Source organism: Oenanthe melanoleuca, chromosome 11 (assembly GCF_029582105.1).
Source record: "Oenanthe melanoleuca isolate GR-GAL-2019-014 chromosome 11, OMel1.0, whole genome shotgun sequence".
Classification (NCBI taxonomy): domain Eukaryota; kingdom Metazoa; phylum Chordata; class Aves; order Passeriformes; family Muscicapidae; genus Oenanthe; species Oenanthe melanoleuca.
In genome coordinates, this window is record NC_079345.1 from 14,405,001 (window position 1) to 14,427,500 (window position 22,500).

The 22,500-nt window shown below is 38.5% G+C and overlaps 1 protein-coding gene across 1 annotated transcript in view; it reads left to right on the forward strand.

Annotated features, from left to right (window-relative positions):
- The window catches only part of ZNF536 (zinc finger protein 536), a 231,081-nt gene that overhangs the window by 78,943 nt on the left and 129,638 nt on the right, over positions 1-22,500 (forward strand). The window contains exon 4 of the mRNA XM_056501019.1: positions 21,758-21,875. The gene's annotated coding sequence lies outside the window, so the exon portion shown is untranslated. The remainder of the gene's footprint in view (positions 1-21,757; positions 21,876-22,500) is intronic.

Here is a 22,500-nt window from a genome sequence, read left to right on the forward strand (position 1 = left end):
ACATATTGTTCTTACACTTAAAAAAAAATAGCTTTTTGGAGATGTTGCAATATAGTATAGAGTCCAAACAAATAATTAACAAAATGTGCTTAGCCTGTTTTTCTGTGATATTAACAATGTGGGATAATTTCTTAAGGGGCAGTGAATATGCTTAATGTATTTTGATTTTATCAGATAGGATGGCTTTGGAAAGTTCCCATTTACAGAACAATGGAGGAGTCTAGGTATAAGAACAGCCCTATTTAAAATAAATAAAGTGTTCTAGGGAATGTGTTGGTTGCCCAGCTGTTGGTTCTAGCTATTGATTGAACACCATTCTGCAGTTGCACAGTCATATAGATGGCTTCCTGTGATAAACAGGCTAATGTGAATCACATTTTAATATAAAATAGGTAAAAAAAAAGAGTGCATTTTCTCCTTTTCTTCATGAATTAACTCTGACTTGGTAGTTGTACTTATTAAAAAAAAAAAAAAAAAGAGGTTTATAAGTCAAACACTTAACTCTGAACTTTGAAAAAACATTATCTTGTATCTTAAAAAAGTCCTGTTCCTGTGAAGTTGCATGTGCTAAAGATGTTTGAACAGAAGCATAAACTTAGAGTAAGTTCTGCTTCAAAAGAGGATTTATGCACTCTAAGATGACTCAATGAAACTTAGATTTTTAAATCATTTTCTTAGTGCTATGAAATTCTCCAAGCACCCAGGTGCCTTAGGCAGGTGGCTGTCCTTGTAAGTCCAGGTAGTTCCATATGTACCCAGGACTAACACCTCCTTCTGCTCATGTCCAGAACTTCCAGGTTTTGAGTAATGGACCTCAGGGCTGAATGCAGGATTTGGGAGCTCAGCCAGATGCATAATAGATATTGCAAGACTCTGATCTTAGAGGAGTGCTGTATTGGATGTAGGTAGAAGTGCTTTGTTTAATCAGGACCGTGGCACTCTAGGAAATTCTAGAGTGATCATACACGTAATTCATTTTGCTTCTGTTCAGCATTTGTGAGTCCTGTATATTAGCCAATTGTGAAATATTTCGAAAACACATCATTGAAAGTAAGATTTCACATTTGTATTTTCCCCTAAGTGTATTTAACTGTTAATGAAAGCCATGGGACTGAAAGCTGTTGAGACAGAAATCTTATTCAGGAGACTGGAGCTGTAGTGCTCTCTGACTCATTTGATCCTCCCATGTCTCCTTTGGGATTCAACCATTTTTAAAAGGAATTACAGATAGCAGTAGAAGAATAGCTTTGTCACTGACTATTCATTCCATGGTATTTCAACATAGGGCACAGATTAATGTAATTTATTGTGCTGAATTTTGTTTTCTGGACATCTGTTCAATATACCCAAACTCCTCCTCTATAAGACTCTGAGGAGCCATCATTTGGTAGCAGCTCAAAAACATTGGGCTAGATATACACTGGTGACTTGGAGGTATAACTCTTTATGCATTGGATCTCCAGTGCCCTGAGCTATCCAATTGTCTGTGTCAAATAACCCCAATGTGCCTTGTGTCAAATATTACTGATGTCACTATTGACATTGTGTCAAAAAATGTCATATCTAATGTCTGTCACTGAAGAGTGGTGGCAGAGTCAAAATTTGACAAAAAACACTTAAGGACAGATAATGGAAGTAACGTGCATCTTTCTCATTCCCCTAACAGGGAACCATTGAATTGTGAGTGTCTGTTCAAATTTTCTTATGCTGGCCACATTTCGTGTTGCATGTTTCTAGCTGCAGAGATTTTAGCTTTGAACTTCTTAGAAATATTGGTAAACAGGGGAGGTTATTCAAAACAAACTTAAAATGACCCCAGCTAGCAGGCACAGCTGCAGCTGGTGTAGAGCAGGTCCAGGCTGGTCCAAGGCAGGAGATGGCTTCAAATGCCCAATGCCAGAGACACTGAGGCTTGGGAATCACAGAGGAGAAAAGAGATTTGGTGATTCTCTTTACACTTACTTATATTGTCTATTGTATGTATAATTTATATTATTTTAAAGTGTTAAAACTTTTTAAAATTTGAAACTTAGGATCACATCATATGTGATATTAATTGGTTTTGAGAGAAGGTGTTATTCCTATGGTTGCTTTCCTTAAACTTTTCTAAATGGCTTTATGAGGCTAATTCCTTTGGATCTTCTTATAGTGCTCTAAAACTTTAAGGGCAGGATCTCTTATCTGTGTGGATATAGCAAAGAAAAAACTTAAAACTGTCTCCAAAGAGAGATATTTTCAAACTCCTTTGCTTATGGAAGTTATAGGATAATTTAAAATACACTTATGCGGATGTGTGGGTTTATTTTTTTTTTTAAGAAGTTGAGTATTTTGTTTTTAATTAGTAGTATCTCTTGAGTCTCTCTGGCTCATGGAATCAAGGTCTGTATCCCTTCAGAGGCAGCATCAGGAAGTTCTACTGTTCTCAGATTGGGCTGTGAGCAGCAGCATCTGGCAAGAGTTTGGCTTTGAGCAGACAACTTTAGTCATTCTAAAGTACTCCTGTTAAGTAGTAGTAGTAATAAAAATAAAATTACAGTGGACTGTAAAGCAACATTCTACTCTGCTCCTAACCAACTGCCTGCAGTTTACACAAGCAGATGCCTCATGTTGCCCTGAAAGCCCCAGGACTCATGTGAAGGAATGCCTCTTGTGCAGTGGGGGTGATTTGTTAGAGCCACGAGGTCAGATCTTCCCAAGCAGCAGAGAAACGCTGAGAGCCAGAGCCTGATGTGTCGGTCAGAAGGCTGACATGTCGTGAGCTGGTTTGGTTTTGCAGAGCTTTTCAGGAAGGGAAGGAGGTGGATGCAGACAGTAAACATCCTAATGTCTGGGTCAACACACAGAATCAAACACTGCTGGGCTGCTCTGCCTGTGAGTACCTGCCCTGTGCCCTGCCTGAACTGGCTGCAGCTCAAAACCCCAGTGCACTGATCACCTGGTGCTGGAGTCCTCTGTGGGTTCTTAGACACATAATTATTTTTTTTAAAGTGCTCTGAATTTTGAATGCACTCTAAAATTATGTTTCTGAAACATCTTTGCCTAAAACACAATAACAAATAGAAAATTCAATGCTCTCAGATAATGAATAGAAGCTGGGCTGCAGGAAGAATAAAATTCTTCAGTAGAAATACTCAGGAAGGTACACAAAAACATAGAGGGAAATCATTTGCCTAATTATCAGCTAACTGCATGTAACAAACAAGGAATAAATCACTTTTTTGGCTTCATTATGTTAAATTAAAGAATCCAGTCCTGGGCATTTTACTGCTGAAATATACAGTATTTTCAACTTCAGAGCTGCCTACATTTCTCAAATAAGTGAAATGGCTCAGGTGATATTTAAGATGATTTTGTGTGATGATGAATAGCTCATTTACCATGTTACATTTAAACTCAGATCACACTGAAATGTGTGTTTGAAAGTCTGGATGAGTACATCTGGACTCACAGGCAGACTGTCTTCAAAATAGCAAACAAGAATCTTCCAAAGTTTTTATGGGAGCTTTCACTGTCTAGATCCTAAAAGACTCCCTCCCACTTACGGCTCTTCATTGCTTTGAGTGTCACATGTTCCCTTGCCACAAGAGGCATCATCTGTTAGGGCCTTAAAAATAGGCTTCTTTTGAATTAATAAGTGACATAGGAGCTTTTCCTGACGTAGTCTTGGCCTCAAAAGTGACAAGCAGAGGAAACAAAGGAAGGTGCTCAGCTCTATCTCGTAGATCTTGGTTCCAATCTGAGTAGTGGGATGGAGCTAAAAGGAGAGAGTTTTCTTTTCATCCTTTAAAAAATTCCAGATATTAAAAAGTTTTGTTTCATTGGCCAAAATTCCTAAAGCTGTTCTGTTTGAATAAATAATATGTACTTTAAAATTCCTGAACTATTTTCCTTTTGAGACCCAGATGCAATGATGAAGTTGTAGGCTAAATGCTTTCTTCAGTTAAAAAAGGGAAAAGGACAACAAAAGGGGTGACTCCAGCAGGAGTGGGTGAGTAAATGTGCTCTACCAGAATAACTGAGCCTGATGCTCAGGATATTCACTTATCATGTGTGAAGCTAAATCCCTGAACTACCTTTTCAGAGCCAGGCATGAATATAAGCCTCTCCCATTCAAGAGGAATTTCCTTATTTCATCCCCTTATAAGGTTCCTATGGGTCCTTTGTTTTCTTTTTTCTTTCTTTTCCTGACCACTGCTTTTATGAAATCTTGGTAATGTCTATTTGTTCTGTTCATTATAGGGCCTTCTGCATCTGCCTGCTCTCTGCAGCAAAGACACAAATTCTGAATTTGTAGTAATTCTAAAAACATTAATTCCCATAAAAGTAGTTAATAGCCAGACTTCGTGTTTGACAAAACACTTAGCACGGTCAAGTAAGATAGTTAAGTTTGTTTAATACACAAATATAGTATGTTTTCATGCATTTAGTTAAAAATTCTCTTCCTGCTATTTAGGAGTTTGCTAATGAGAATACCTGTATAAGAGTAATACATTAATGGTATTTACTAACATAAATATTTGCTTTCTAGAAGCAATGTTACACAAAATTCCTGAACTGCAGTCTAAGCAACTGCTGGAATGTTTGAGGTAAGAAACCTGACCTTTGGGGAGGATCAACATCAGGAAAACAGAGTTTCCACTGTTTGTGACTTGTGTCCATAGTGAAGGGGCTTGGAATGGCAGGAAGGTGACTGACACTGTGTCACTGCTGAGCCCCAGTGGAAAGTTCTTGTCTTCATTACGATATTGGTAACAGAAAATATTTTGCATGAATTAAAGCATATCCTTGTACTCTCAAAACAGTCAGTTTGTCAAGGTCCTTCTGCAACAGATAAGGGAAAATAAATAGAAAGAGACCTTCATCTATACTAAATGTTAGGAATTGCAAAACCTGTGTGGAAAAGAAGAATTTTGAGTCAGCTGCTGCTGAAATTATGTTAGCTGTGGCTTAAAGCAGAGCAAAAAAGTCTTCTTTAAGGCATCTTTTCCACATACACTCTGCTTCTTCTCCCTCAAACTACTTAGTTGCCTGCCATTATTGTGAAGTGCTTGCATTCAGCATGCATCACAATGTGTCCATGTGGCTGCAGGTGGTGCTCAGGGACAGTCCTGGTGTGCAGTCAGGACACAGACAGACAGACATGGACACATGAAGGGTGAAGCTCCTCCAGCCTTACTCCACTGGAGGCTTGTCCAGGTGGTAGGTGAACATACAGGAGCCTTCTCAAATACTGAACTCCCACAGGTTTATTCTCAGAAATGCAGGAGTTTGTCTGGTGTGTTCAGGTGAGTGTTGACATGAGGGCAGGAACAGTCAGCTGGTAAAATTTTTCCAGGGTGGGCTTACAGTTGAGATCTGGAATGGAGATACACTTTATTTATGATGCCACTTCTCTTACTCTATTATTTTTTTAAGGATTTCTTTGCAAAGGGTCTTCTACTCTTTTTTTCTTCCTTAGCAAAGTATTCCTATTTAGCTTATTTATTTTTCAGCTTTAAAACATCAGCATTTTATAGATCTGAATTTCACAATGTGAGGATGATTGCTACGTACAATTTGCAAAATTGTGATTAACCAGCCCCTGTTTCGAGTCAGTTCTCCCTAATTCACAAAAGGCTTCCAAGAATAGTCTGCACAAAATTCAGTGTGCAAATTGTAGGGCAGATTTTTAGAGGGCAGTTTAAAGAATGAAGTCCTAAGGGTTTTATCTATATTTATATCTCTTGTTAAACCAAACTCTTATGTAAATGTTACAATCTGTAAATAACAAGCTGAGCCGCTTCCTTAAAGGAAAGATTGCATCCACATTTTTTGAGATTTGGCAAAATTATTAACTTGCACAATAGACTAATATACAAGTATATTTGGAAGCAACTAACTCTAGCCTGTGTCTTCATCTGTATTTTATGGATATTTAAAGGTTTAAGAATAGATAGACCTTTCATTTTCCTGTAAAAATTGTCTCAAATTGAAAAACACTGCCCTTAGTGATGGCTTGAAAAAATGGAGATAGCTTTTGTATACTTTTACTTTTTATAGCCATTAATGTTGTAGTAAATCTTGTATTATTGTATACAGTCTAGATTATTCTTCATTCTTTTGCCTTTGGACAGGAAAGAAATTACTGGCTTCCATCAGTGTTATTGGCAATCCCCATATTCTGACATCTGTTCCTTTCTAAACATTTTACCAACCTTGATGAAATGTAGTTTAGTGTTAGAAGCTGACTTGAAGAAAAAATTGGATGATAAAAAAATAACATTGATTAAACACCAGAAGTAATTTACCAATGACTATCAATATTTTGATGGCCATTGCAGTTTATTGCAGAAAAGCTAGACATCTTATAGTAATTTTAATCATATATAAATCTTTGAATTAAACTGAATAAATGAATTCTCATTTTTTAAACAGAAGGATGAGAGACTGATTTTACTCAATTTTAATCAAACTCTTTGAGCCATAGTCCTGAGAATGTTTGGGGCATATTTTACAAATGCCGTGCAACACACAACTCCCCAGATTAAAAATCTCAATTAATATTTTCTAATACACAGTGGAGATGTCATTCCTGATGCTGTCCTTTCCAAGGAGCAACGCTGGGATTTGCCCACTCCAGACCAGGTGCTGGAGTGGGGGGCACTCCAAGGGTGTGTGGTGGGTCTCTGTAAACCACCAGCTTTGTTCACACCTCTTCTGACTAACTGTGCTTCACTGAAGTAAAGCACAGCAATAAAAGACAAGTGATTATTCCCTCTCAGGTGCCAAGCACAAGCAATTATGGTGGGTCTTCCCCCACTCCATGGGGTGCTGAGCTGCAGGAGGAGCCTTGCAAGAGGCTGTTGAGGGCTGGGGCAAAAGCAGGGGTGAGTGTTTCATTTCCAAAGATTGGAGCAAGTTAATTACTCAGTGAAGGAGGAGGTATGAACAATATCTTCTTGGCAAGGGAAGTATGTGGGAAATAAATTGAAAGGGCTGCTACAGAGAGTGTGTTCTGATACTGTGAGAGGTGGATATACAAGAGGATGGGAAGGTCTGATTAGATATTTTCAGAAGCACTTAGCAACAGTGTCAGTGGAGCAGTTGAAATTCATGGACTAGGAATGTTTGGAAGCAGAGTTTGGGCAATGCTAAACTACAAGCCCCTTACCCCGTGCCTGGATTCTCCCTGCAAGGTTTTCAGTGAAGCTGTAATATTTCAGAAGGGTGAGGAAGACACATTTCTCCAGCACTGTGTGTGTTATGAACCATTGAGGACAAAATGAAATTGAATTCACTTCATCACACCAAGATTTTCAAAGGTGGAATTACTCCTCTAGCAATAGGGTCTTAGAGGACTCCCAAGCTAGTTTTTGATTCCCTTACCTTTGAGAGAAACTTGAACCTTGGAGAGTTCAAGGTAGTTTCTAAGCTGTTTGAAGTGGAGGGGATTTGAGAGATTTGTTTTCTCCGTTTTACAGAAAGTTTTAATTTGAAGGAAAATTTTTCTAACGTACCTCCTTTAGAAGCTTTACATTTATTACCAAAACAGTTTTCCTTTAATTTCCCAAAAGTCATGTATGGTAGGAGTAACTGAGTGGTCTAGGTTAAAGGGGTGTATAAACTAACAATTTCTGTGCTCTAATATTTTGTGCTAATCATAAAAAATTTCATACATTTCAGCCAGAGACCTCTCAGCAGGTTTTATAAATTCATTCAAAGATGAATGAATTCTCACAGTTTCTTGCTGAGGATATTTAGTAGAGGAACTAAACATTATAGACAAAATGTCACTTTTTGAAAGCAAATTGTTTTTCTTAAATCTGTTATTTTTTTCCTTTTGAAAACAGGTAGGATCAACTGTACTTGCACAAGTACCTACCAGGAGTGCAGTCTGGTGGTCAGTGGGAAATGGGATGACCCAGGTTCTGATGCATGTCATTCCCAAACCCTAGTGTCTCAGAGTTAATATATAAAAACAAGAATAAACCAATTTATGGGTTTATAACAAAATAACAGGGCTTGCCTTTTCCCAGCTGTAGTTTGTTCCTGCAGCCACCAGGAGACAAAGATCTTCACTCTGTCTTCTTCCAAGAAACTAAAGTCAATGTCTAAAAATTATTTTAATACTCTGTAAAGCAAACCTTTTAAATCTATTTAAAAAATTATACTTACCACCCACAAAAAGAAAAAAAAAAAATTTAAAAAAACCCAAAAAACCCCCAAAAAACCACAAACAAAAACCCATCGAAAAAACCCCCAAAAAACCAAACAAAACCAACCACCCAAAAGAAAAAAAAAAAAAAAAAAAAAAAAATTAGAGAGGCATGAAAGAAAATTGTCATTGTGTGGTCATATTTAGTATCTCTTGTTCATGGAGGGGGAAATGGAGGGACACTCAGTTGTCTGCCCGGTGTGCCCCAGCTCAGGCAGCAGGAGCCTGAGGTTGGCTGACTACCCCGGGCCATGCTCAGGCTGGGGGTGCCTGCCCTCCTGCCAGACACACAGAGCCTTCCCCTAGCCTCTCCCAGCCTCCCTTTAACATATGGTTTCAAAGCTGTTGACGTTCACCTGCTCAGATATCTGTACAAACTACTAGTAGGAACTACATAAATATCTAACAGATGCACGCCTTCACCCTGGGATTAATGCATTCTGCACTCGGACCCGTCAGCATCACACCCCTTCACAAAGGCATTTTATTTTTTCACTTGCTCATGTGGTGTACACCTGTGACATGCTGGCAATGCACTTGCTTGCAGTGAGAGAGCCCCTCAGGTTCAAAGCTATCCTTATATCTTTGTTCCTTTATGCGTGAACCTTTTGAGGTTTTCTCTTAGTGTTCAAAAGGCTTGAGCGTGGCATTACATCTTTAAAACCTCTCCTGACCCTTTTTTGAATATGCTGAATGTAAAAGCAGAAACAAAGCAAGGAGGACTAGATAAATAGATGCAGGGAGACATCATAAGGAAAAAAAAAATTGCTCCTGAGCTTGCCAATATTACTTCATGCTTTTTATTGCAAACCTGTAAACTAACAATAGCCCACCACCTCACACAGCTGGGTGTGTGAATTGAAGGTGTGCTGAATGTGTGGGCTTTCCAAATGGAGCACAATAACAGCAACACCTGTGCTAAACCACTTTGCATTGATTTTATTTTTTTTTACGATATTTGCAGTCCTTCTCTTTTTAGAAGTCTGTATAGTGTGGAAAAAACAGAACTTGTCAGGTTTAGTTTCAGTTTTAAGGCTTACCTCTTAAGGTTTGATGGACCTGTTAGAAAATCCTGTGGATTTAGATGTACCAGACCAAATGTAGGATTGAGTCTTAAAATGGAGGAGAGATTGTTCATCTTGTGGACCCAGCCTTGCTAATGTTCATTGGCTTTGGCTAACAGGCTCCTTGCAGCCCAGTCCTGGTTTGCTTGGTTGGCTGGTTGGTTGGTTGATTTTAATTTTTTTTTTAACTAAGCAGCCACTGTTTTAGTAGCCAGTTATAGCAACAAAATGGTTAAGAAAAATAGTAATAGTCTGTAAGTGTGTATCTTAAGGCACATCACAGATTTAAAATTATTAGTATTCAATAATTCATGGTTTTTTAATGAAATGACATATCAAATCAGAAAAAGTAGAAGTGAGAAATTTCTGTAACTTAATTCTCATCACTGCAGAACCACTAGATAGTAGTTACTATCACTGCTATTATTATCTGGTATCATAGATTAGGTTTAGTGTTATGTTTAATGGTAAATTTCAAACATAAAACCACGATGCTTTTCAGTGCCAAAAATTCACTGTAACATTCTGGGTTGTGAATCTGAGAATTATAAAGATGGGGCATCATTGGTAAAATCTAAGCATACCTTCTTGGTCACTTTGTCAGCAGTATAAATGGGTCCAAGGGTTGCCCACAGGGCTAGTTAACCTTTTCTCCTTTCACAGCAGCTGAATTTGAGGTTCTTTTTCACCTAAGTACCTACCAATTTATGTCCCTAATTCCTATTAATTCTGAGTCGCTCTTTCTTACACTGTTGTTACTTGAAATGGAAAATATTGGTTACAGTCCAAGAGAAAAATTTATAGCCTGTCATTGCAGCCTTGTGCTATTTCAATATAATAATACAAATGCATTCCCTCTTTGTGATAAGTGTATTTTTCCTTTTACTTTCTCATGCGATGTTCAGACCCTTTCCAGACTTACTTTGTCTCTGTGATCCCAGAGATTATAAATGCTCAAGGAGCCTTTAAAGATATTTGTTACCCTTTGAAACAAGTCAAGCAGACTCTCTTGTTCTGTCACACTCAGGCTGGGGCTGCAGAAGGCAATTTTCATCTCCTGTAGCTAAAAGCTGGGGCTTGTGTAACTTCCCTGTGAGGTCACCTTATAAGCTTGTGGATATATTCCTACATTTTTATGGGAAACTAAGCATCCTCCAATGTTAAGGAAGGTAGAGAAAGTTTTCTGGGCCCAATCAAATTCCTGTTGATGTGTTTAGTGACACAGAGATGGGGCTTAGGAACACAGAAGTGCTGCTTGTTTTAGAAGTGAGAAGGAGACCCACTGGAACAAAATTTCTTTCCAGTAATCAAGGGAAGATGGGAGTCTCGCAGCAGTAATGCGGACTCCTCTAATTACCACTTCCAAGTTATTAGCATCTGGAGCCCTTTTTCCCTTTCCTATCTAGCAATTAGAGAATTGGATAGATTAGTGTGTTGCAGAAGCTGTAGAGTGGACTAAGTTTCTCTCTGTTGGCACTTGGTTGTTTGCTGAAATTAATACTTTTAGCCCAAGTCCAGACTTTTTACCTGCTCTTGAATCCCAGGCTGTTCTCTTCATAGATAATGTATATTCAAGAACCACATAAATTGTTTATTTATTTCTCTGTTCCCTGCCCCCACCACAGAAAAAGAAACAGATCTTAAAAAGCCAAAGAAAAGCAGTCAGACACATGTTTTGCACATGAAGAATCACGTCTATAGTAAAATAGGATCCATATGTGTGTTTTGGATGTAAGCATCAATGCTCAGTTTAGCTTTGCCCACATGCCAGGGTATATATGCTGCTGCTGAAAGCTCAGAATTTTCTTGCTAAATCACACACAAAATTTGAACTTGAGGTTGCATTAATGTCATAAGTTCATAGTTTTCTGTTGTTTCTTTCCCCATGTATAGTGTCCTTTGTTTATAACTCAAATCCTCTCAAGATTAAACTTTAAAAAGACTCAGTGATTTAATGGACTTAGGATCAGATTCTAACCTCCAGCGTGAAACAAGCCTGACTGTAGCACTCAATAGCAATAAGGGATTGTTTGCAGTTGTGAAGCAATGACCGCCAAACATTATTGAGAAAAAAGATGCTGGGACTAATTTTTGCAAGGATGAAATATTCAGATGAATGTTAAAAAACTGCATAACAATAGACAGTGACATACACAAAGGGTAAAAGAGAAATTACTATCATTCCAACATAACACTGCACTAATTTTTTTTTTTTCCCCACAGCCATAAATATCTTCACTTCAAGTTAGCATATTTCTTTATGTAAAGTCTTTTTCTATCTTGTACATCTGTCCTGCAGAAAGATCTGGACAGATCGAAAACTGTCCTGCTTGAATATGTTTGTAGTTTTAAAATTTATAAAGATAATTGACTTTTCAGTTAATCTTCCAAGTTTTGGACTTGTTTATGCATATACATTAATTTTATTCCTTCCTTGCACTTTCCTCCAAATAAGAGCTATCTTGTAAGTTTAAGATCAGATCTTTGCTGTTGCTCAGGTACTTTGTACTCCTCTGGTAGAGGAAAACATCTGTGATTTCCCTGGCCTCCAGAGGATTTGAAATACCTTCTTTAGACAATCCTCAGCAAGTGGCAGCAGTAGCAACAGTGTCCCAGCCCATTTTTCTACACTCTGAGGATATGCTTGGAGCAGGGGGAACAACCTGTGACTCTGATTAGTTTCTGGTCTGGCAAAACAAGATGAACTGACCAGGGAGCAATTCTGAATCTTGTTCTACTGCAAGCCAAGTTGTTAGTAGGGAATCTAAAAATTATTTTGGAGACCAGTGCTATCACATCTCAGTTATTTTCAGGGAATAGGAAATGAGGTTCAGATTTTAAATATGTAAATATCCTTCCTGTTTCTGCACGGAGTTTAGATGTTTTGTGGCACTAAAGTTGTGTAATATAAACAAACCAAATTTGAAAGTAAGTAATGCTCCAAGCAAAAGGGGGTTGAGGAGGGGAGAGATGTCTTTGTGGCATTTATTTTCTTGATTCTCTATCCTTGTCATCATGGCCTTGATCCTGAAAGATATAGCAAGCTTCTTGCTACTAGCACTTTGTTATATAGCAACTTTTGAACCTTCCTTCTGGGGTTAGGTGATCAATTACTTTGTAGAGAAAACAGGGTGTTATTTCAAAAGCTGTGTTTTATTTTCATTTATAATTATCTCCACATCAGTCTTCAATCTGGAATCTTGAATTGGCCACATATGCACACTGACTTGCATGTAAAAGATCTGTGACAGCAGTCATGTGATGATCCCCTACCATAATTATTCTTCATATCAGGCTCCCAGTCCTTCAGAGATCTGAAAAATCTACAAGAAAGCCAGTTTGAATGTACCTAAGGGACTGAGAACTCAGCTCAGATTTTTATGTCATCGATAAATAGATTTTTTAAGAAAAGGAAAGGAAGTGCCTTTAACTTCTTATTGTATTACCTTTGTATTAGAGAGCAGTTTCTTAAAACAGACCCACAGAAGGAATGCCATCAGCTGGAAATCTGGTCCATGTGACTGTTTCCATGAGTTGTTCTTGCATCTTCCCCTAAATGTTCTTGTTAAGTTTTGTGGTTTAACAATCATCTCTCAGATTCTTCTATGGAATGTATATTCCCCGCATCTGTTGCATAAGAAATCCATATGAAGAGGGCTTTGATTTTTCAGAGGGGAAATGGTTAAGCTGATTTTACTGAAGTGCCATTGCTTGCACAAAAAGTACATGTATAAAATACATAGAAATAGCTTTATTTCCTATCAGATGACCTGAATATGTTATCTATACATAGGTTATTTAAGAAACATATACATATTTTCATATCTAAGTTGACTTTTTAAAAACTTGACTCCATAAGAAATCCATTAACTTAGGTAATAATCTTTTCAGCAACAGTAGATCCCAGGGAGTTACATGGGACTGAGCAGTATGTCAGGACTATAGCTGCAAAATACACTTGAAAATAAGGTTAAAGGAGATCAATCCAAGTAAAAAAAAATAAAATATTATGGCTGCTCAACAGCCAGATCTCATGAGAGATCAGCATCAGGTGGCAGTTCCTCTCGTCCTGACGAGGATGGGCCTCCTTGCAATGGCGCTGCAGATAAATTCACAGAGATGTCTTTAGAAACACAAACACCAGTGAGCTCCCACAGGAAACCTTGGTTCCACACCCTCCTACAGAGGGTCAGGGCCACACTGTGACCCTGCAGGAGCCCTCTGGCAGGTGACAGAGCCCCACATTGTGAGGCAGCCCCGGCGCTGCGGAGGACGACATCAGCAAATCAGTGGCTAATAAAGACAGGCAGCAGCAGCAGCAGCAGGGCTGGCCTTCTCCACAGCAGGGTACCACAGATGTTTCAGATAACAAAGTGAGCTTTGCTGACAGAACATGTGTGTAATATATAAAATAATGGGAACCGAAAGAGGGGGGAAAAAAAAGGCCACTCCAATCCACCCATGTAAAAATGTTTTTTATTTATAAGTGAGCAGCTGAATACGAATGTTGTCTGCTCCCATAGAAGTAAAAAAATAGCAGGCTGATGTGGATGAGAGACTTCACATGGTTTCTAGCAAAATAGGCTGTGCATTGAAATCTTTTTCATGTCCCTAGGGTGGGCCCAGACCTCCAGCTGGGGAAAATCCATGTAGTTTTATTTTCTAGCAATTATATTTTTTTACCTCCTCTGATATATGTCTGTGCTGTGGCTGGGGGGGTGGATTATTAAGTTTCCTGTGTGGTACACTGTACAGTTTTTGGACAGGACCAACTTTACCAAATAGTTGCTACATTGAGGATTTTTACAGGGTGGACCTGGAATATGCAGTGATGTTCCACAACCACCTGGAAAAAAATCCCATGAGCAGCTCTCAAGTAAGATAATTAGCCATGAACTGGAAGAATTACAGCAGAAATCCCTGTTTTTATGATATAATAGGCTTACCCTCTACTGTTCAAGTGTCCCAAAGTAATAAAATCAACCTCATAGTTGAGGAATCCTTGGGTGAAGGAGACTTTCACAGGTCTGTTCTGCACTGCTCCCAAGGGCATGAACAAGGAGCGTGAATGGGGCACCCTAAAAATTGTGGGGTCACCCAGTGCTGGTAGTTGGTGAGAAGTCGCTGTAAGGCTCCTGTTGACTCTGTGTATGGAACTCTGCTGAGGAAAGGTTTGTAAACAGGCCAGGAAGAGGACCTGGAGTGCCAGGTCATGCCCTCCATGCCCTCTCCATGTCCGTGCTGCTTGGCCAGCGCTCAGACACCACGAGTGGGAGCCCCCAGGGGGTGCAGCTTGTTAGCCTGCTTTTGAAGAGTAACAGACTATGGGATTCTGCAGGGTGGAACAGGAAGCTCCTATCAGAGGCTAATAAATGTTTCCTTGTAAAATGGGGAGATGCTTATGTGAGTCCAGATATAAAGTGAAAGTAAGACAGCCCTCAGAGGAATTACTGAGGTAATAAATGTATTTACTAGGGCAGTGTGTGCCAGAGCAAGACAGAAATGGGCTAAGACTAGAAGACAATTAGAACCTCAAGTGCAAGCTGAAGTTCAGTGGTCAGATGAAATTCAACCCATTCCTCTGAGAAAAGTGTCTGCCCTGACTTGATTATCTGGGATTGGCGTGGCCAATGAGAAGAACAGCAGTGTAGGACTTCTGCCATGTGTCCTGCTTTAAGCAGTAAGACATGAACACAGAATATGGTAACCAGCTGAAAGAGGATTTGGCTCTCAGCATATGCATATTCTGTGTACAGATTGTGCTGTTGCAGCCCCAGCACCTCAATGGTCAGAGTCTGGTGGTGTGTCAGATTATTGCAGCATGTGGCTCGGCATTGCAGGGTGGCCAGAATCCTTTGGGACTGTCTGTGGGATCTGTGGTTTGGCCCATTCAACCACTCACAGTGAAATCAACATGAGATCAGAGGTGTATGATCTACAGTAGATGTTTCTGTGGCTGAAATATAAATACAGGTTAGGCAGATTGCTCCAAAAATCTTGTGGCTGTATATGAGTGGTGGTCACTTTATCAAGGTTTATAACTTTAGTGTTTCTCTAATACCAGGTATGTAAAATCAGGACTTCTATAATGTATTCCTTCACTGAAGAAAGTAAAAAAAAAAAAAAAAAAAAAAAAAAAAAAAAAAAAAAAAAAAAAAAAAAAAAAAAAAAATCCAGATTCTTTTTTTTTTAATTGAAGTATTTTTTCCTTCTCTGAGTACCATCTTATAATTGAGATCCACCTTGAACATGCCAAGGTCATAATTCAAGACACAGAATATGCTCAGGAAGCTGCCCAACAAGATACCTTTATTCAGGCAAATTGGAAAACTTGTGTGTAACCCAAAAGATCAGAATAGAGTCCTTATTGAGCAAGGTTAGGAGGGATAGAAACAATCGGCTTATATAGAGTATTTTTACTTCATAGGAATGTGGTTCTGATTGCTGAAAATGTATCCTTTGCATGAAGTACAAGTATAATCCTATGCCTACTTTTCCCTTTGAGTAAAAGTATGCTTAATAGCAATTTCAGGGGGAAAAAAATCTATTTAAAGCCTGTTGAGCAGAATATCCACTTATAGAGGGAAGCTATAAGTGAATAATGTTAATGGAGTTCTGTTTGGTAAAATGCATAGGACAACTAATAGAATCAAGCTCCTATAACAGTGAATGATTGAATTACATTTAAGAGAGTACCTAATTCATGACCTTTAATAATAGTTTTATAGTTGTCTGTTTTTGTTAATCCTAGACCACCTTCATACAAAATTTTTAGAAATTTCATCTCTCACTTCATACTATGGTCAGAGGACCTTTTTTGCTATTGTATGCCAGTAGTTCCATTAAAACATTTAAGTAGGCTAATTACTGAAAGAAAAAAAATGCTTTCTGGAGAAAATTATTATACCTGTTTATTAGCGTAGGAGAAGTTCTTAATCTGGGAATAAATTTTGAACAATAGTGATGAAGAATGACTCGACACAGGACCTTCTCAAAAAAATAAATGAAGTCCTAAAAACACTAATTATTGAGCATTTTTTCCTCCAAAGAGTGGATTTTTAAAAAGTAGAAGTTTGTGTGTAGCTTCCGCCAATCACTGAAATATTATGTACAGGAAGATAAAGTTTTATACTCTATCATTTTTTTTTCCTCCCATTTATTTTTACAGTATGTGTTTGTTTTATTGCTGTGAAACTCTGATTCAGTGTTATTTTGTGCAAAGGAAACTCTCAAATTTACAGCACACTTCATTAAAACTGTTTGTACTTTTATCAGTTTTAAAGAGGCTGCTCTTGCAGTCATTTGATGTCGATTTTGCTTTGCACTGTTCAGGAAAGTCAAGTGAATTTGAGAGCCCTTCCATGTAGCATTGGAATTTATACAGAGATTCTGTGTGGGAATACCTTTCCATAACTCTCTGTTAAGTTTCATTCCTTAAAACATTCTACAGTTTTGTTAGCTTTTGTGCTGGAGGGTTCTGCCTGCTGTGGTGTCATTGATTGCTCATCCTACAAGAAGGCAGAGAACAAAGGTGGAATAAGCTGCTAATCTTCTGGATCAGCCAGACGTTATTCAGTGGTATGTGGGAATTTCAGGCACTGATCCTTAGGGAACAGGGGTGCACAGAGGGCTGTGAGGCTGCCAGGAGCAGTCCCCTCCTTGTGGCACCCTGCTTGCCGGAGCGCTGCTGCGTCACGCTGCCTTAAATGTGGCTTTTGCCTGCTGGGTGCAATGGAGCTCTCCGTGGAGCATCACATTTCCAGAGAGCTACAGATGGAATTGGCTACTTTAAGAATGCAATAATTTGATTAATTAATTTTTTTTTTAAGATCAGTTTAGCAAGGAGAGGACCCTAGCACTTTCTAGGTCTTGCTTGTTCGCTGTGAAAGCTCTGAGCTGTAGCTCTGAGTTCCCGTTGAGGTAATCTCAAAATTCTTACTGCTGCAGAATCAGAGCCAAAAGGGCTGGAGTGCATGTGTGCAGCTAAGGAACAGACTAGAAAAAGGCTATGAAATTTCTGTGGCTGATCATACTTATGGTTCTGTCCTTTACAATATAAAGTAAAAAATGTATTGTTTTACACAGAAGCTCCATTATAGGTCAGGCCTTTTCTTAACCAGCCACTTGACAGTGGCCCCACTTGACTCCCAACACAATTTACTCTGACCATTAGTTAAGGACTGTTCCTGCTCTGTCTGTGGTGTTCCCAGCTCCATATGGTGGTAGCTTAAGGCTGATCTAAGAGTAAACAAGAAGTGCAGTGTTTTGGTCACACAAAGGTGTGGGACTCCGTTTATAAAATTAAAGAAGAGATTAAATGCAGGGGAAATACTCTGTCTTTATTTCACATAAGATATGCCAGGAATTGAAGGTTAGGTCCCACCTCTTTTTGTCATGCTTGTTGGTTCATTATTTCAAAGTAAAACTCTTTTTTTTGTAGGTATTTTTTGTTATTTTATTGCTGCTTCTCTGAAAATGAAGTTCCTGCACTATACTGTATGTTCAGTATTCACAACAAGGAGAGATTCTGGCTTTGCACCAAACTGCTGACAGTCTTGATACTTTTACACTGAACATCTCTGGAGCACCGAGGAAGATTTTTGGAGGATGAGAGGGGATGTCAGGCTAAAGTACCGTAAATAATTTATAGACCTCAGATAATTGTCCTGTGACAGCTCCCAGTGCTTCCAGTTTCTTCCTACCTCCCCTATTTTCAGCTATCAGTTATAGAATCTTGACTTAATATTGCTAATTGCATAGTAAACAGAACAATATTGTTTGCCCCAAGACAGATTACCATTTCTCATTACAGAATTCACATAGACCACAAATCATTGATACCATCTCCACCAGTTATAATAAAGTTTATCTTCAATCTGATAAAAAGCATGTACTGAATAATAACTGTTGCTCTTATTGTAAGTGGTTTAAAAACATGCTTTTTTAAAAGCTGGGTAGTTCACTGAAGTTGCAATTCTGCATTTGCCCTAGCCAAGAGAGGTGAGAGTTGGGGACAAAAATGGTCAGATTTGCAAGCCTGACTCTGGGTGCAGTGTGTGTGGTGGCACTTGACAGCTGATGAACCTCTTACTGTTATCACAGTCAGCTAAACACAGTCAGTCCCACTTTCCCTGCATTTATCTGTATTTGTGCTTGAACCCATTGTTCAGTGCATTATGGATTTGCATCTTTAGTTATTTGTAGAGAATTAAAGTACACTGGATGTTGTAAGAAGGTTTATCTCTTCAGTTCAAATTCTAGAGATCCTCAGTGGTCTGCAGGTTTCTGCCTTGATGTTTTGAGATGAGCACTTGCACCTGCAGCAGTGCAAGGACAGGCACTAAATTCATATGGATAAATGCCTGAAAAAACAGGTTCATTTTACTTATGTCCCACCACTCCTAATGCACACTCATGGATAAAGAAGAAATAATTTACTATGACAGAAACCACCAAAATCCATAAAGGTATACCATGGCAGGAGTATGATGCTGCAGCACTTTTCAGTTTTTCTTACAAAGGTGGAAATCTTCCAGTAGTGCATTTCAATCTGCCCTGGTAAATTTAGATACTCCTTAGGGAGGTTAATCTTTTAGCCCTGTATGTTTTTATGTCATATATGCTGGGATGGAAGCAATTGCATCATTGTGTGTTGTTTTGAACAAGACTGGCCAAAATGTTAACTGTCTCAGCTGAACTTTTTATTTTGCTTCTTCCTTTCATTGACATGAGGCTCAGCCAGCAAGTTCAGCTCTAAATACAAACCTCCTCAAAGCCTAGCTCTGCTCCTGAATCAGGGCAATGCTAGTTTGGTGAGAAGTCCTAAAATCTAGAGCCAGTTTCAAAGTTCAGAAGTGATTTCATAAGACAACTGAAAATATTGTGCAAGTCCATCAGGGTTTGGACTGGGGTGTGTGAAGTTGTGATTGAATCAGGTTCTAGTGTAATTCTGTGGGGAAGCAGGGATTCTTTCAGAGTTGAACCCCAAACTCATTAAAATATTACAATAAAGTAATTAATGCACATGGCCACTAGACACTCTTAAAATGTAAATTTCACAGCTGTAAGAAATTAGATTTGTTTAAAAATAACAGAAGGCTCAAGTACAAATTATGGAGTAAAAGCCTATAAAATTTCAGACTTGGTTTTAAGGCACAGGCTTTTTATTTTTTTACTAGCTCATTTATTTCAGCACTAGTATTCAGAAACTGAATTCCTTGTCTGCCTTTTTCCTCTGAAGTTGTAGTTAGGTACCAGTGCAGAGGTGATTAGTTGGAAAGTTTTCTTATCAAAAGGTTGAACTTGGAGAGCAAGGCAAAATTTGCAAGGAGCCTGTGCCCCACGTGAAGCCCATCCTGTGCTCAGGAGGTGCAGGCACAGGTTCCCTGAATGCCTGAATAAGTTATTTGCACAGCTGGGAGGACAGGTAGGAACAGCTGTTGGGAATGCTGCTTCTTCACTGCACATGAGTTTTGGCTGGCATGAACAGAACTTGACCTCTAGGAACTACTCAAAATGGTCAATGCCCTCAAATCATTCTGTGCCACACAGGCCAAGAAAATTAAAGTGGCTTCAAGGTTCAGCAGCAATGGAGCCAACTGGATTTTTCAAGGGATGTTAACATGTGTCTTTTCAGTGCAGAGGCCTAATTCCAGATTCTCCAGCACTTTCTCATCCACTGGTGTTTACAAACATGGGCCTGACTAGAATGCAAGAAAAGACTTTGACTAGCCAATGTTCAGCAGCGTATTTCAGTCCATTTCCAGTTGAAGCAACGCTGAAATACAGGGCTCACCATGGACTCTTGGCACACCAGCTTCAGCAGAGTACTGAAATGGTTGAAGGAAGGAATTCCAGTCAGAATATGTTCCAGATGAATCCTGTTGGAGATCCATTTCTAAATGTATGCTACGTGCCTAACTATTAAAAAGTTCAGATTATGACCTCTCTAATGTTATTTTAATGCTAGTTTTTAAAATGTAATTATAAATCAAATTGCATTTGAGATCTGAAGCTGACAGTAGTGAGCTGGAACACTCTAAGAGCTGCTTTAAAAATAACCCCTCTCAAACTTTATTACTGGTTTCAGAAAGGGAAGTGCAAGTGGACTGGCCAGATTCATCCATGCTGTTCCCATCAGCAGACAGGACAACTTGCTAAGTGCCAGTTGTGTTCTGGCTTACAGAGACATAACACAGAGCTTTTATCTTTATTTATCTGGACATTGCATTTTCAAAGTTTGAATATCTCTCTTGGAGCTTAACTAGAAGACACAAGCTGATTTAAATTGTGTTTCCTCCTTTCTTTTCTTGTTCTTTACCATAGTAAATTTCCCCGAAAATTAAGATTTCTAAAACCTGTAAAGTAAGAAAAAAGTTGAGAAATGCAGGGCATTATTTGGCAAGTGAAAAATTTTGGGGCAACACAAAGCAATTACAGGGAAGAAATACCATGGTCAATGGTATCTGTATGAATGTAGTTAAAAATAAGGTCTGGAAAAGATACCAGAAGGACAGAGCTGAAAGAATGCAAGCATTCAGCAGGGTTGAAATGTTCTGTTCAAATAATGGCTATAATGATTTTGGTAACTTCATATTTCTTTTTCCCCCCTTTTAGTAAATGTAAATGTTTGCATTAGATACTCCTGTAACTTGCCTAAAAATTAACTAATCCACAAAGACAGTGCATTAGAAACTATAAGCTTTGAATTTCCATTTATATAGGTGTAGTTTAAAGGGGAGGAAGGAAGGGAAGAATAACTGGGTAGATCTGAACAAACAAGTCACATTGACTCCTTAGGTACATTTTGGATTTTTTCTTTATTTGTGAATGTGGAAAGTATTTATTCAGTAGTTACAGAACTCTACAGCAAATAATGCATTTTAAAAATCTTTATTCGTAGAGTTTTTGTTTAGATTATTTATAAATTTATAGTCATAGCTGGTTACCTAAATCATGTTATTTCTTCTGTTCCCTGATTGCATGAGTTACGTATTTACTTGATTCAATACACAATGTAAATTGTGAACGTTACAGCTGAACATACATCTCAGAATTTTTGTTTGGTTGCTCAGTTACATAAATCAGCCAGTTAGAAGAGGGAGGGGACATACCACATGATCTACTTAAGCAGCTAATACTTTAAAATTTTGAGATTATATATCTGGAAGTATACATTTTGACCACAGTATGTAGATTATATAAATTGAGTGGTATTATTTCTATTCCCTGATTAATGGTTGATGCTGTTACATCTACAGAATGAATGTCAATTCAAACTTCAATTTGAAATTTGAAGTCAATGAATATTTAAGCATTCATTCTAGATGTTGACTGTGAAGACATGCTAATATTGGTACAGCACATATGCTCCAAATTTTGCAGACAGACAAAAACAGAAAGTAGTTACGTGTTTCTAATGCTGTTAACTCAAAATTTTACTTTGAATTACAATGTTTTATAATATTTACTCAGGTCTCATTTTTACCCTGTTTTGCAGATGGAGAAACCGAGGCAAAGAGGTTAAAGGATCTCTCCTGAGCCCAGAGTGTGTTGATGTCTCTCCCCTCTCCCTAGACATGTGCACAGACTACTAGACTTCTCTGCTCTGGCTGCAGGTAAGATATATTGTACATACAATGTGATCAGTTCTTGAATTGACTTAAACAATTCCTAGAAATGTGGGAGAACCTCAAATATCTAAATATATCTAAAGATATGTTATATCTGTGTTCTGGTTGAATCCCTGAAAATCACATGAAAAAGACTATTTTCTGTGGCAGACATAGAAAAATCATGGATGCAATGGGGTTGTTACATAATAGCTGAAATATATCTGTGCATTTGACAAACATCCTTTTTACTGACAGTTGTCAAACAGCTGATATGGTGGGTCAAAGGCTTTTTTCTGTTCCACCCTCAAATAATACTCTTTGAGGGAAACAGAACTAATACTCGTGACTTCAGATGTTTTTTACTGGACTGAGTGGTGGCAGAGGAGAATATGGATATGAAGGAGTATGTTTAGTCTTTGAATTGTGTAGGTTGTGTTTGCACTGGAGCTGCTGTCACCCTTGCAGACACTGTCCTTTGGAAGGCTCAGAGTGCAGTACCACTGTACTGGCTCTCCAGTTTCTTAGAAAGCTTTTTGGCATCTGAGCAAGCCAGTTCAAAGCTTGCAGGAAGTGCAATGCCCCAGGGACTGCAGTGTAGACATACACAAGGATTTCACTTCATAACATC